The following is a 15,443-nucleotide window of genomic DNA, read 5'->3' as shown; positions in this document are numbered from 1 at the left end:
AAAACCCAGAAATCTCACAAGCAACAGTCCCGCTTGTCATAAATTCAACAGTTTTATAACACTTTTGAAGTCAAAATACTCAATTCACCCAAGGGACTATAGTCTTTTTATGCGAATACTGTGCATCAAGAAGTATATATGGTGTATATTGCACATTATATGGTATATTTATATTGACATGAAGTAAGATCATTAAACAAAAAAGTAAAAGAAGACCAAAAATACTGAGCCTGATTTCGATAAGACAATGAAATGTGTCAAGGTTGTCGGGGCCAAGAAAATCGAAGTTTGTGAGTAGGCAATCCCGAAGCCAGGACCCGGAGAACTTCTGATAAAAGTTATGGCTGCTCCCATCAATCCCTCAGATATTTAGCTCTATAATGGCAATTACGAACATCAGAAAAAAACTCCAACAGTGTGGGGGTTCGAAGGGTCAGGGCTAGTTGTGAAAAATGGAGGGGGTATGATGGGATGGAGTATGGTTGGCAGTCGAGTTGCATTTGCAGTATAGAAATAAGGGAGCGGCTCATACGCTCAATATTCCATTGCTAATTCAGGAGAATGCTTGCCACTCACAGGTGATACCACATTCGAGGAGGGATCAATGAGCCTTGTTAATCCTCTGACAGCAATGGCAATGCTGGAAATTGTGAAAGGCCGGAATTAAAAGTGCGTAGTTTTAACAGCAGCAGCGTCGGCCCTCTGCAGAATGATGAACCGAGTGTTTCCATAAAATGGAGTCACAGTGATCAACATTGTGAGAAGAAAGTAGCAAGTCTAGCTTTTATAAAAGTAAGGAGCCAAATATATACTCAATTCGAGTGATGCTGATTTTGAATCCAAACTGAAATAGCTCGCATAGAAAATGGACTGTAGGACCTGCTATGAAGCAATCGGAGGGAAAATGACAGGAACAATGTTGAACAATATGCCAAAGAACTCAACGGTGACAGTCTACGGATGTCTGTCGCATGAGAACATCTAAAACATCAGTGTGATGTAACTGTTAGTGAACAATAAAAAGGTTGACTCATTCTTGCTGCCGACCTGGATGAAGACAAAGTATCAAGTTGGTCTACTGCCCATGCTTTACAAGGTGAGAAACTCCATGACCAAGGGCCTCAAGAGCCATGTCACCAAGACATTCAGCCTAGATTAGGCCGAATAAGCATTAAGCTATTATCAGAATAACATGACGGAAGGGAAAGTTCTTTTCAAGCCTTGGGGGGACGAGTAGAAGAAAATGCAATAATGATCTCTGCAGTTCGATTAAATTAACAATAAAACTACAATTAAATCGACAATTAAATAGATAATTTCATATATAATTAACAGGGTAATCAATTCTAAATTAAATCAGCGAACAAAATATTTAAATTTCATCAGACTATAGCTTAATGAAATTGAATTGTTAGCATCATTATCATGAATAGTTACTACAGTGCGAAACTTTAACTCATAAAAATATAATTTGAAGAACCAGCGGAAGATGATTTCTACTGTATGCTCTCGCTAACCAAAGGTACACATTATTGGATATAGGAATGCACGAGTTTAAAAATATCAAATTCTTTATCGAAAAGCAATCCAAACATTTCCAGTTCGAGGAAACTACAGTCATTGATTTTTACTTCCCTCCCAAAATGATCAATAGGAAGGATGTGTTCTTTACTGTCAACTTGGTCGATGTGGACTATGGCGAATAATTCGGGAGTATCAAGATTTCCACGAACTTTCTGGCAGAGACTTTCTCGGCCGACAAGAATGCAGTGATCGACAAAATCTAATAAATATTCGAAGGAGGGAGGCTGCACTATAAGATCTACATGCCAAAGTTTATGATCAGCAAATAATCATAAAAGACTGCATTTAAAAATTAAGCACATTTCAATAAATCTGCCAACACTTCCGAAATCGATGATATAATCTTTTCTTTATTTTCGCGCCCTGATCTAACTTCAAGTTCACGCAAGAAAGCATAAAACACAAGATAAAACAAAAGTAAAATAAAACTCTAGTAGGACAAACACGCTCATCCTGAAACTTCCCTCAAAAATCTGATCCCCAACGAGGAAAATGTGAATGAAACCACTTCGCGAACCCCATAAGTGAAATCATTGATGAATTTACTTATGGGTTTCAAGTCGAAGTAGCAAACAGAGTCAGCTGCAAGCGATGAGGAAATTAGCAGCGGGGAAACAGCAAGCCATGCCATGGTTTCCACACTTGCTTTTCTAAAAAAATAGAATGAAAAGAATAAGAGTCATCTCATGCCATTGATCGAGCATCAAGGCCATGGCAAGCATTCGAAGCAATTGAGTTTTAAGCTGAAGTCTGTCATATTTTTATTGATTTTCGGCTTAGTTGCTCTTATATTAGACTCTTTGCAAGATCGGATGCCATCAAGTCATGCTTAAGTAAAGGCCCCACCTCCCAAAGTTCATTCGAAGCCAAAGAAAATCAAACTGTCAAAAAAACAAAAACTCATTGAGGGAATATCATGATATCCACTATTAACAGTATCATTATGAGTTAAATTCGCAACAATCACACGCATCTATTCTCCATATATTATCCTCTATTATCCATATATTATCCTCTATTTATCCACTACTATCTTCTATTATCCATATCTTTCCTCTCCCCTAACACCATTGCATATAAATAATAATTGTGATCCAATTGCTCATAAATGAACATCGACACTCTCTTCAAGAACCCCTTCCATGAATCAGCAATACAATTTAACAAATAGATGAGTTCCTCGATAGGCTACAAACTAAGAAACATAGCAAATCGCTTTCCATTGACCAAATTCCTTACCGATGGCGACTAATTTTATCAGCAGGTGTGGAAATCGATCGATCAAGCGCAAAAATACTTCTGGATCACCACTTATGCGATGGATGCTTCTCCTGCCGCTGATACGACCCTATATAAGCTGACTGATGCTGCTCGTCGTGGAATTCATGTTGTTCTCTACATTGACAATGTGCAGCTATGGGCCAAAAAATAACTCATTAACGAATTCATTGATGCAGGAGGGAAGTATATGCTCCTGAATCCACAGTTTGAGCTTAAGTCGCTTTATAAATACTTCACGAAGGATGTTTGGAGGAGGCACCATGAAAAGCTAATAGTGTCGGATAGCATGTCGATTATCGGATCTGCCAACATCGAGGGTAACTATGCTGGGATTCGGTATGGCAATTCGACCTTTAGGGATTTGAACTTCTGCACATAGAATATCATCCTTGACCAGTATCGATAGCATTTCGTAAAAACTGCAAACCAATACAAATTCGACTTAGAAACAGGGCAGTATTCCGATGAAACTTACGAGAGCAACAACCAACAGTTTCTATAAAAACTCAACTAGATGTACCCCAATTCGGAGTTCTACCGCCCTGGGAAGTATAGGCTGCTTCACAACGACCAGAGCCTCAAGCAAAAGGAAATTTAAGTGGATGTGCTTTCGAGGATCCGGTCGGCCACCAACTAAATCAAAGTTGTGCAGGCTTATCATTACACGATGTCAAAGTTCGAGAGGCAGATTTATTGGGCCATCAAGAAAAATGGTATAATCCCCGAAATTATTACGTCAGGCAAGAGGGACCAGCCTGTTTTCAAGGCCATGCCAAACTAAATGCTATTCGAGAGGCTCTTAAAGAAAGGGATCAAGCTCTATGAAACCAGGGAGAAGCTGCTGCACTCCAAGGTCTATATGTTTGACAGGCGATGGGTAAATATGGGGTCAATGAACAACGACAGATGGAGTTGGGCCATCAACAATGAGTGCAACATTCTGATCGATGATCCGAGGGAGTACGAATACGTGGATAAATACTTTGAAGATCTTAAAGCCAAATGCCGGCCCGTAAAGCCAGGCTACCGAATAAATGTGTAACAAGCCTCATCCGTTAATTTCTGGCAATGGTTTCTCTATCTTTCCGAAATAGTGATGAGCCAGTCAGGCAGGCCAGAAGAGGACTACATTGAAGCCTGAATTGCTGGTAAGTGCATGGATAGTGTTTATTACAATAAAATTTACTAAAAGATATAGCCAATCATAAATTTCGTCATTCATCAGTATAGCTCGAAGAGTCTGCTTTTAACTTTGACGAGAGTTTCGCTCATATTAGAGGAATCGATGATATCTTCGTTTGCAAAAAACTTCTTTGCCTCCTCCTGCTCCCTTACTGCACTTTCATACTTCAATTTCGATTCCTAGGCTGAAAACGGGCTATGTTTCAATTTGTTTTCAAATTCCTATATGTTAGGCACACCTATATACAGAGAATTGCATGAAAGCTACGGTTTCAGGCGAAATGATTTGCCTTCTAAGTTGAGTTTTACGTTTAATTTGTAAGCGTCGAGGGCCATTCTGAAAACCGGAATTTTATTGCTTGAAATTACACTCATCATATTTTGTTCAGAGAGTCCGTAATAGTTGTCGTTGGCTGATTTATAAAACGTTATGAGTTTGTTTTGTTATTTCATGGCAAGCATCTCCTCTTTGGTTATGAAGTTAAAATGTGTGCCCTCGACTTCACCTTTTCTTGGTGTTCGCACCGAATGAGAAACAACTATGTTGAATTTATGCCGAAGGGTGTACGTTAAGTGAAAAACAATAGCTGTCCTTCCAGATCCTGGGAAACCGACCAGGATGAGCGGTTTAATGGGCAACACTAAAGACATGGTTATTATAATATTATTTGATCCAAATGCATCACATATCGTGTAAGTTCTCTATTCAGTGATTCATTCGGACATTGAAATATATTTATTAACAATATATTGTCGAGTTTGTTGATGTAATATTGACAATGAGAAACTAACTGCCTTTAATGAACAAATTGAACGGTGAGTCTGTCATAGAAAATGGTTCCAATAATTTCCAATATTTATCGCATTTCATCGCACACATTTAGCATGCAATATAAGCGATTTATATCCGTGAAATGGCTACTATACTGGTTAATCTTAAAGAAGTCAGCAATCAATAAGCAACGCGTATAGAAATAGAAATGGCTATTATAATGAGGAAAATGATAAAATCTATTGTTATTTCTTCTTTAAGTGAATGAATGAGCATTTGAGAGATAGATATAATCATAGAATTTTAGAATATAAATGAGTTCTCTTGATAAGCTCATAGGAAACAACCTTCGAAATAAAAAGCATGGCAGCAACATCAAAATGTCAAGTCTCCACTATGGAACAAATAGACCCAAAGTCAACCTAACCCAAATTCTCTCCGATAAGGCTGCCATCATGAGAACGATTCCAATATATTTGCTCTATGAAAAGGAAAAAATTATTATTAAAGCTTCTCGAGGGATGAGCTTCTAAATTTTAAAGCCTCTACTCTATCGCAAAATATTTTAGCATGAAGTTCGTAAGACGAGCAATGCAATTGTCGCCGAAAAAAAACTAAAATCTATAATCGGGTTCTGTACGGTCAACGAAAACCTAAAAATAGACTACATGATGGCAGTTAATCAGGGTGCAGTCAGCCAGAGTCTTATTTTATAATGTTTTTTCGCAGCCAGGCAAAACAATCGCATTCTCAACTACCAAGTGTATAATTGCTTAGCAATTGGGGGATTCAGCAAGGTCTACTTAGCGAGAAGCAGAGAAGATGGAAAATTCTACGCTATTAAATTTATTAAGAAGAGTGTTGACGCGAATAGCTATCAGTTCAACGAAGCCTCAGTCTTAAACTAAATGAAGATCTGCTCGGAGCTGGAACATCCCTTTCTGGTACAAATGAAGGAAGGATTTGAGACATAGCACATGTATTGTATGGTCCTTTAATGTAATAAATTAAATACTCAGATTGCCCTGGAGGTGAGCTGTTCTACCTCTTGAAACGGATAAAAAGAATGACTGAATAGGAGAGCAGATTTTATTTTGTGCAAATTCTACTGGCTGTGCAGTTCCTGCATGAGAACTGCGTGATTTATCGAGATTTAAAACCCGAAAATATCCTAATTGATCATGAAGGGAACATTAAGATTGTTGATTTCGGACTATCGAAGAAGCTGCCCTCCAGAAAATAAAAAACATACTCCTTTTGCGGATCTGCGGAGTATATGGCGCCATAGATGATTGTACGATCAGGGCATTCCTTTTCTATCGATTACTACTCATTGGGGGCTCTCCTTTACTAATTGGTTACTGGAATTCCCCCCTTCTACTCCAAAAATCATGAGCAGCTAAAGCAGTCGATTGTTCATGACGAACTATCATTTCCTGGCACTATCTCTTTATCCTACGAGATAAAAGACTTACTAAGTCGCTTGCTTCATAAAGATGAACGCCTCAGACTAGGTTCTTATGCTGGAGTCAAATAAATAATTTGTCATCCTTGGATCAGAAAAATAAAAACAGAGGAAATTCTCACAAAAAAGGAGAAATGCCCATTCCCAACCAACCTCTAAGAATATAACTTCGATGTAAATGAACTTGGCGATGACCAGTAGGAGTTTAACGAGCTCATTCGGCATGATTTTAGCAATAAAAAATCGCTAAGCAAGGTAAAAACCTACCATCAGCCTAAAATAGTTTAAAATGAGCTCTCTCATGACGCAATTATCAATACTCTCGTCGGAGAATATCGAAATTAGAACCATTAGAATAGAGACTCTTTCCAATAAAATCTTCATCGGTTTTCACATTCTCCGGCCTTTGATTCATGCCATTTGCCTATGAAACCTTTCAGCAAGAAACAACGCAAAAATTTCACACAAAATGAAGATCAAAGCATCTTGATCTCAAAATAGAAATTGCCCACAACCATCTTGCAAAGCTCATACCATAACAAATAGAATAGCTTGCCTACAAACTTTGGCCTTGACGATCGCCTAACCTGCAAAAAATATCGGAACATCCCGGAAAAACTGATGCCCTATCTCACAAAGAACACCGTAAAGTATCACGATACTTCTCGAAGCAACGCGAAGAAGAAAATGCCCAAATCGAACATCCTAAAAATGAAAGCATTCGCCAACCAAATCGAATAGAACTAACACACTGACTGAGTGACAAAATGCACCAATCCACGCATTGTCACCCTTTAATGTTGATTTTTATTTAATAAACAACTATCAATGGCAAATATTTAATTTAAACATAGGAATTCGAAGCATCCGAATCTTCTGCTTTTAAATTAATTTACTGGATCTAACTTGGTTATTAAAAATGTATTTCAAATTAATTATTGGATATCATAAAATACTACAACAGTAGGCCGAAAATGAGAGCAATCAAACAGCACCAGAAATGCCCTTCGAACAAAAAACCCTCTGCTAAGCTGTTTTTCAATAACTCCTTGCAGAAAAAGACCCATAATTAAAAAGCAAACAAAAAGCTATCATTGTCAAACGGAAAAAATAAAAGATTAGGGTCTAGCTGTTAAGCCCTAACTCCGTATAACAACTCTCAAGAAAAGCGCCCGAGCAAGTTTGAAAATAAAAACTCGAAAAACGAGAGTTAATATTTTTGCAATAAATATATGGAAGGATTTTACGCGAACCAAAGCCCAAATCAAAGCTAAATATAACTTAAGGCTACTATAAATAAATCAAAAACAAAAGATTCACCTTCCCTAAGTATCAACAAAATAAAAAGTTAAAAAGCTAATTTGCGTAAAATTTAGCACAGAAATAAAATAAAATCGAATCGAGTTTCAATAGAATTGTAATGCTTCGGAGGCATAGGTTCTAAAATTAAAAAAAGAACATCGAAAGCTCAACTCCCAAAATGCAGACAGAATAAAATGGATGGGCAGTCAACTATTGTTACCCATAGGAATGCGCCTTATAGAAATGAAGATTATGATTCTTTAGTTTTAAATAAAAATAAAGAAATCGACTAAAGAGAAACTCTTGCGACCACAATACAGATCTCAACGGATAGCCGATATAAGTTAGAGAAGTATGGGCAGAACGATAGCCGGAATGATGAAAACAGTGAGAACTCTCCTACGATCATCGATTTCTTTAAGAGCGATCAGTCCTAGGAAGTGGACTATGGGCTAAGTTTCTAAGAACTATCGACATTCGGAAACAGATTTCCCTATGGATTCTAAAAGATAAAATTGTTAGGCCGAGGCGGTTTCAGTTTAGTTTGGCTGGGAAAACACATAAAAAGTAATAAATAATTCGCCATTAAACAAATCATCACCAAAAACACACATCAAACCCATCTGAAATAGATTTGGTTCGGGAACAACTACTTCAAATTAGATGGCACTCCAAAACCTGAGTTTAATAAGTATCCAGGTATCAAAAACTTGGTGAAGATGTATAGCTACGAGATCAATTAAATCGACACTTGGGTTTTTTACGAGAAATGTGGGAAATCCTTAGGCAGCAACCTGTATGACATACTGTCTGAGAACTCATGCGGAGATGAGAGATTATATAAAGTACATTTATATTTATGCTTAAGAGCCATTACAAATAATTTTATCATGCTTTGGCAGCTGATTCACAGTTACTCAAAGCATTGGTTATTTAAATTTGTAAGCCATTAGTGATTCTTAGTGATTGCTCAATTGTCCATTCCGACCTTAAAACATAGAACATACTCATCAAGTATAGTGAGCGTGATAAAAAGTATACGCTCGACGAGGTCAAGCTCATAGACTATGGCTCAAGCTTCGAATTTCATAATATCTCTCAGTTTTCGATGGCTACACCCGAATATATGCCACCCTAGATACTCAACTATATCATCCATTAGAATGCAGGGCAATATGAAGAAATTTTGTACCAGGAGGTTCTTCATAAGTATAAAAGGCCATGGGTTATTGATATATTTTCATTGGGTTGTGTTCTGTTGGAGTTGGTTGTTGGAGTGCCGTTGTGGATGAGCTTTCCTTTGCTTGTTCCCAATACATATGGTACCACGTATTGCCAAAAATAGGGCCTATTTGCTGTAAAAAACCGAGGATTCCCATAAATTATGAAAAAACAACGCAAAATAATCCCAAAACTAAGCAAAATTCTCTCAACCGAAAACCATTCCAGAATAAAACTGACACCCGCAATGTAAAAGGTCATCAAAGGCACTCTCTAAATCGATTTCAACAAACGAATGTCACCTTCTGAAGTAATCACTATTCTTTAAAATGAAAAATGATGCGGTTTTATATTTCTATTGTTAATAAAAGATAGAGAGATATAATTTAGATAACTTTAAGACAATAATAAAATGACTACTTGGCTGAATGAAAATAAACTAGTCGAGCAGATTGCATAGAATTTGCTAATGGCAAAGAAAAGTAGATATCAATAAGACATCATTCGTACTCATTCATTTTTTATTTAAGGGTTTACAGGTATACAATCGAAAAGATTGCAAATCAAAAACTAAAGGGTTTCCAACACATTCAATGAGCAACTCAAGGCAACCATATTTATGCCCCAAACGAATGACAATAATTGTTGTGTTGTGTATTTGCATGGATATGGTTCGCATCAGCTCGAAGGATTGTCCCTGTTGGGAAACCTTCCTCCGAATTTCGGACTATGTTGCTTTGACTTTAGCGGAAGTGGCCAAAGTGAAGGAGAAATTTCATCTTTTGGGATCAAATAATACTTAGACATCAGTAATTGTTCAGTTATTCAGATCCGATTATCCAAATGCTCAAAATAAAATACAGTTTTAAGAAATTTGTGCTTTGGGGGAGATCAATGGGAGCAGTCGCCAGCATTCTATACACATGTAATTAAAACAGTGACGATATCATATTTCAAGTGCTCGATTCGCCCTTTAGCACTTTCTAATCTATTTCTATCCATCATGCGAAGAATATAATCAAATTGCCAGAACTCTTCATAAACTTCGGCATAAACATCATGAAATAGTATCTCAAAAGACATAGATTCAACCCATATGACTTAAACATGTGCGAAACAATAAAAGGCTGTAAAGTGCCAGCTTTGTTTGTTTATTGCTAATCTGATCAAATTATTCCACCATCGAACTCTGTTGCCATATTGCAGAACTTTCCATCTCAGAATATACTCTACGAAAAACTAATCATACAAGAAGATCATAATACTTTTCGATCTCAATAAACTTTAGGGAGTATCGTCGAAATTGCGGAAAAATACATAGGGGACTGGAAAATAAAATAAAAGATAAAACATCGAAAAGGGTTTCTGGAGATACTCAGTTCGGTGACCCTGACTCAAAGAAATCACAGTCAGAAGAGATTGACAGGCTATATCCAATGCAGTTTGAGTAAGAAAAATAGCGTCATCAAGCTGAACCCGGAATAGCATGCCAAGAATAAAAAAGACAGCAGATGCGCTTTAAATGGAGTTGGGAGTGAATCAAATGCTTCATTAAAACACTGATCGCATGTTTATATTAATTAATTTATTTATCTGGAATCCGTCAATAGTCTTATAAATAGCATAGTAGTCACATATAACAAAAGCAGTGCAATTTACATATAAATATTTGTGTAGAATTGCATGAAAGGCTTGTTTAGCAATCTTTTGAAATTTGTCAAAAAGCCCAATAAATAAATCATCATTAAGCTTCGAAATGCGCATCAAGTTCATTAACTAAAATGCATTGAAGGTACAGTATCTGTCATATCTCATCTGCATAGGCGAGAATCTAATGGACGCAACAAACAAAAGCATCAATGAAAATCTAAACATTTACGGGCTATGTGATAAGCAACTCGCATGCACAACCTGCAGCGTAGAAATCCAATCGAAGTACAGTTTACTGCCCGAACCAACCGAATAAGAGCTAGATATTTTGTATGGGTTAAAGAACTATAAGGAATCATGCACAAGGATGGCATGCCAGATCATAATTAAATAATAATATGATGGAATGGTGATTAATGTGCCCAAAAGTAATCTTGTTTCCCCATGATTTTATATTGAAGATAAGGAATGGTGCAGTATGTTGCTATTCGATTTAGTTATTGAAAATTACTTCGAAATGCAATAATTATATTCATAGATCAAATTTGATTCCTAAAAGTTGTTATGATACTTCCCAAAGTCTTTTGCCGACTTAGGGGTCATTGCATTGCTCAGTTTTAATTTGGGAAACCGCACATTCGGCATAGTGCTTACCTTTCTACATTTTTTCATAAGTCTCCAAAATAGTGTAAACTGTAGTTTGCGCTCCCTACTCACATGATTTTGCGAACAAATACATCACTGGGGTTAGAATTGCATAGAATAACGCTTTTTTAAAAGAAGTATTGAGCGCATCTCTGGCTAGGCTAGTTCTCACAACCCCTGGATGCAGAGACACGGAAAGTGCGTCTATATTCTTAGCATCCATTCTTCTTTGCAGCTCGGAGGCAAAAATAACATTTGCCTTCTTCGATCGCCGGTAAGCGCAAATCTAATTATAATCTTTGTCGTATCCTAGATCTTAAAAATCTATGGGGTTCCCTTTTCCAGTTCGAACATGAGCTAAAGAGCTTACATGTATAATTCTCGGGTGGAAAGCATCTTTCAATTCGTCCCACATATAATATGTAAGTAGAAAGTGGCCCAAATGGTTGATTCCCATTTGCATTTCGACTCCGAACACTTTTTTATTCGTAGGAATTGCCATCACTCCCGCGTTATTTATTAAATAATGGAGAGGACTGCCTTAGAGCACTTCCTTAACGCTTTCCACGAATGTTGCGATCGATTCTCTCTTCGCTAAGTCCAAATGGAATGCTATCGCTGAACCCGGGCGTATTTTGTTCAGCTCTTCGACCGTTTGCTGGTTTCTCTCTCGATCCCGCGCCCCGATGATCACCTTGCACCCTTCGCGGACCAAACGCTTCGCAGTCTCTCTGCCAATCCCCGAGTTGCCGCCCGTCAGAACTGCGAACTTTCCGGAGAGATCTCTCGAAACCCGGCATCTGCTCCCGCCAAAGTACCTTTTAATTCCTGCGATTAAGAGAACCCCACAGACAGCTCCCACAGCAAAATATTTACTCGTAATGAGTTGTTTGAATCCTCCTTCAGATACAGTTGTTCCACTCATGTGCTGAATTATCCTAAAATTTATGTCAATTAATTTTATTATCAAATCTCCCCAAAAATTAATCGAACACCGATGAAAAAATGTATCTCTGTCAGTTTCGAATGGATAGCGCCTATATTATATGCAAATTTTGTCAACCTAAAGAGCAATAACTCAATTAATGCATATTTGCTATTCAAATCGTTTCGAAATTAATTAAAACATAAAATGATTTATTAGAATGTTCACCCAATAGTTGATAATTATTGCTATATAAAACTACAGATGCTTAGAAATATCACACAAATGCTGACTAAATATCGATTTGCAGGTGAGGTTCAAAAGGCCGCCAAGGATACAACTTCTTCTGCAGGTCTAACCTACTATAAAAATGGAGAGCTTACTACTCGCAGTCATCTTGTGTTGAAAAAAACATAAGATATTGAATCCTATGTGTTGAAGATAATCCAAGGCTACTACCGAACCACTTACAAAAATGGTAAAATTTATGGCATAGTTAGGTCTTAATAAAGATAGCGCCCTCTCAGAACACGGCCTGGACTCATTGGACAGTATTGAGATCGCCATGCAAATAGAGGAAGATTTAGGATACATAATTTCAGCCGAGACCCTCCCGTCTTTCCATAAAGTGAAACACTTCATTACATATATTGAGCAAGTCGAAGCTTTCAAGGTTGAAAATAATAAGGCTCCTCTTGCATGATCATCATAGCATCATTATTAGCAGATTATCAATAATGTTGAAATATTTACGAAAGAAAGAGTCGCCTCTTCATCAATAAAACTAAACTAATCTTATCATAGATTATTTGTACAAATGAAAGATTATTTCAATTTATTTAGTCTTTTTTGTTTTAAGGCCCAAATTGTCACGCCAATCATATATTGCTCCCTTTTTCTTTGACATTCGTATCTGCAAATATGAAAGCCACTTGCTTCAAAGATTTGCTTGTCTCGAAGACCTGTGGTTTCCCATTCCGCTTGAAATGCATATAAATACTTTTTTGAACCTCAAACTAAAACTTGAATAATGAGCATCAAAAATCCAACAAAACTCCTGTTATTCAAAATAATCAAAATATCCACGCGCTGACAATTGATAAGTTATAATGGCATCAATTTCGAGGGATGTTGAGGAAAAGTATGATATATTCAGCACATACATGCTGGTGGATCGATAAAAGATAGTCAACGCATATCAAAAGATTGTGATGTGGAAGCTCATGCCAGGGGTTCATGTAACGAAGAAACGTCCGGAACTGTCTCATTAGAGGAGGGCAGATGGGAAGAAGTTTCAATATCAAGAGGATTTCGATTATCTGCTGGCCACAACTTTCGAAAACACAAGAAAATAATATTATTTCGCATTGGACAGGAAGTACGAATGAAACTGATCATCATCACAATGAGAAGGCTTAGGAGGATTGAGATACTATCCATACGATAAGCTCTGCTACTATGAAAGAGTATTTGATAGAAATAAAAAGAGATTTTTGTTGTGCGACCAGAGTCCCTTCAAAGGCATATACTCTGATTACTAAACATATCAGAAGAGAAGCACGAGGAGATAAGCCCTACCACTGACTTCAGTACTTATCTATCAGCCCATTCAGTCAAAGTGGACTAGATGGTGCTCGGACTTGAGATCGAGAGTTAAATCCGGCAAAGCCTTCTAGAGTTTTATAAATTTCTGAAGTTTCTAATAAATAACCTATATTATAGGGAGATTTTGTCAACTGGGAGGGCAGTAAATCAATTCATGGATATTTGATATTCAAAACGCTTAAAAAGTAATTAAAAATTAAGAATTGCGATACAATCAGTGTGTCTTCATTCATAGATCAAATTTGATTCCTAGAATTTTCTATGATACTTCCCAGAGTCTTTTGCCTGCATATGGATCGTTACACTGTTCAGTATGAATTTTAGCAACTGCACAATCGGCGTAGTATTTACCCTTTTCCAATTTGTTATGCTCTTCTAAGATCGTATAAATGGTTGTTTGCGCTCCTTACTCGGATGATTTCATGAAGATATATAGCAATGGAACTCCAATCGTCTAATATACAACCTTCTTAAATGCGTTATCAAGCATGTCTCTAGCTAAATCCGTCCTGACTACCCCCGGGTGCAAGGAGACAGACACTCCATCGATATTAATAGCATTCATTCGCCTTTGAAGCTCAGATGTGAAGATTATATTTGCTTTTTTGGAACGTTTATAAGCACTCAAAGGATTGTATTTTTGTTAATCGTATCCGAGATCCTAGAAGTTTATAAAATCCTAAATTTTATTTCCTCTATGAGCCAAAGAACTGACATTAATAATTCTGGGAGTGCGACTTGCCTTCAATTCATCCCACATATAATATGTAAGTAGAAAGTGGCCCAAATGGTTGATTCCCATTTGCATTTCGACTCCGAACACTTTTTTATTCGTAGGAATTGCCATCACTCCCGCGTTATTTATTAAATAATGGAGAGGACTGCCTTAGAGCACTTCCTTAACGCTTTCCACGAATGTTGCGATCGATTCTCTCTTCGCTAAGTCCAAATGGAATGCTATCGCTGAACCCGGGCGTATTTTGTTCAGCTCTTCGACCGTTTGCTGGTTTCTCTCTCGATCCCGCGCCCCGATGATCACCTTGCACCCTTCGCGGACCAAACGCTTCGCAGTCTCTCTGCCAATCCCCGAGTTGCCGCCCGTCAGAACTGCGAACTTTCCGGAGAGATCTCTCGAAACCCGGCATCTGCTCCCGCCAAAGTACCTTTTAATTCCTGCGATTAAGAGAACCCCACAGACAGCTCCCACAGCAAAATATTTACTCGTAATGAGTTGTTTGAATCCTCCTTCAGATACAGTTGTTCCACTCATGTGCTAAAACTTTTATGTCAATTAATTTTAATTGCGATCTCCCTGAGCTCTCCCATTCATTACTGACATCCCTAATCAGTATAATACACCGAACAATTCGCTTTAATTATAATATTTACTTATTGAATCAACAATAGGATGTAAAAATGATGAAATATCTTTCGCTCCTATCTGATTAGCTGCTGATATTGACACAGTCTCTTCTGAAATTGCATCATCCTTGTTGACTTTGTTTTAGTAGTATAATGTTTTAGTGTTGGTTGCTACATGTTTGTACATTGCCATATTCGATAGTAAACAGTTGACAAGTGTTAGTAATGCCATAGTGACATTCAATTAGAATATTTTGTTATAATTTGATGGTTCTTGTTCATCGATTTTTGTTTGTAATTATTGGCATTTGTATATTTGTAAGATTTATTGTTTTCTTATGTTTCCTCCTATATAGATAGATATAGTTAAACTTTTACTACAGGGTTGGGGTTGGGGTTGGGGTTGGGGTTGGGGTTGGGGTTGGGGTTGGGGTTGGGGTTGGGGTTGG

At 37.4% G+C, this 15,443-nt stretch overlaps 1 pseudogene; it reads right to left on the bottom strand.

Annotated features, from left to right (window-relative positions):
* Window positions 1–11,643: 11,643 nt before the first annotated feature.
* LOC148298780 (retinol dehydrogenase 14-like) lies at window positions 11,644–14,902 on the bottom strand (annotated as a pseudogene).
* Window positions 14,903–15,443: the final 541 nt, after the last annotated feature.

The sequence above is a fragment of the Brachycentrus maculatus genome, unplaced genomic scaffold (assembly GCF_059751285.1).
Source record: "Brachycentrus maculatus isolate JH-2025_06_01 unplaced genomic scaffold, ASM5975128v1 h1tg001604l, whole genome shotgun sequence".
In the NCBI taxonomy this organism is placed as follows: Eukaryota; Metazoa; Arthropoda; class Insecta; order Trichoptera; family Brachycentridae; genus Brachycentrus; species Brachycentrus maculatus.
The sequence above is the reverse complement of the archived record's forward strand: the minus strand, read 5'-3'. Positions and strand labels throughout refer to the sequence as shown.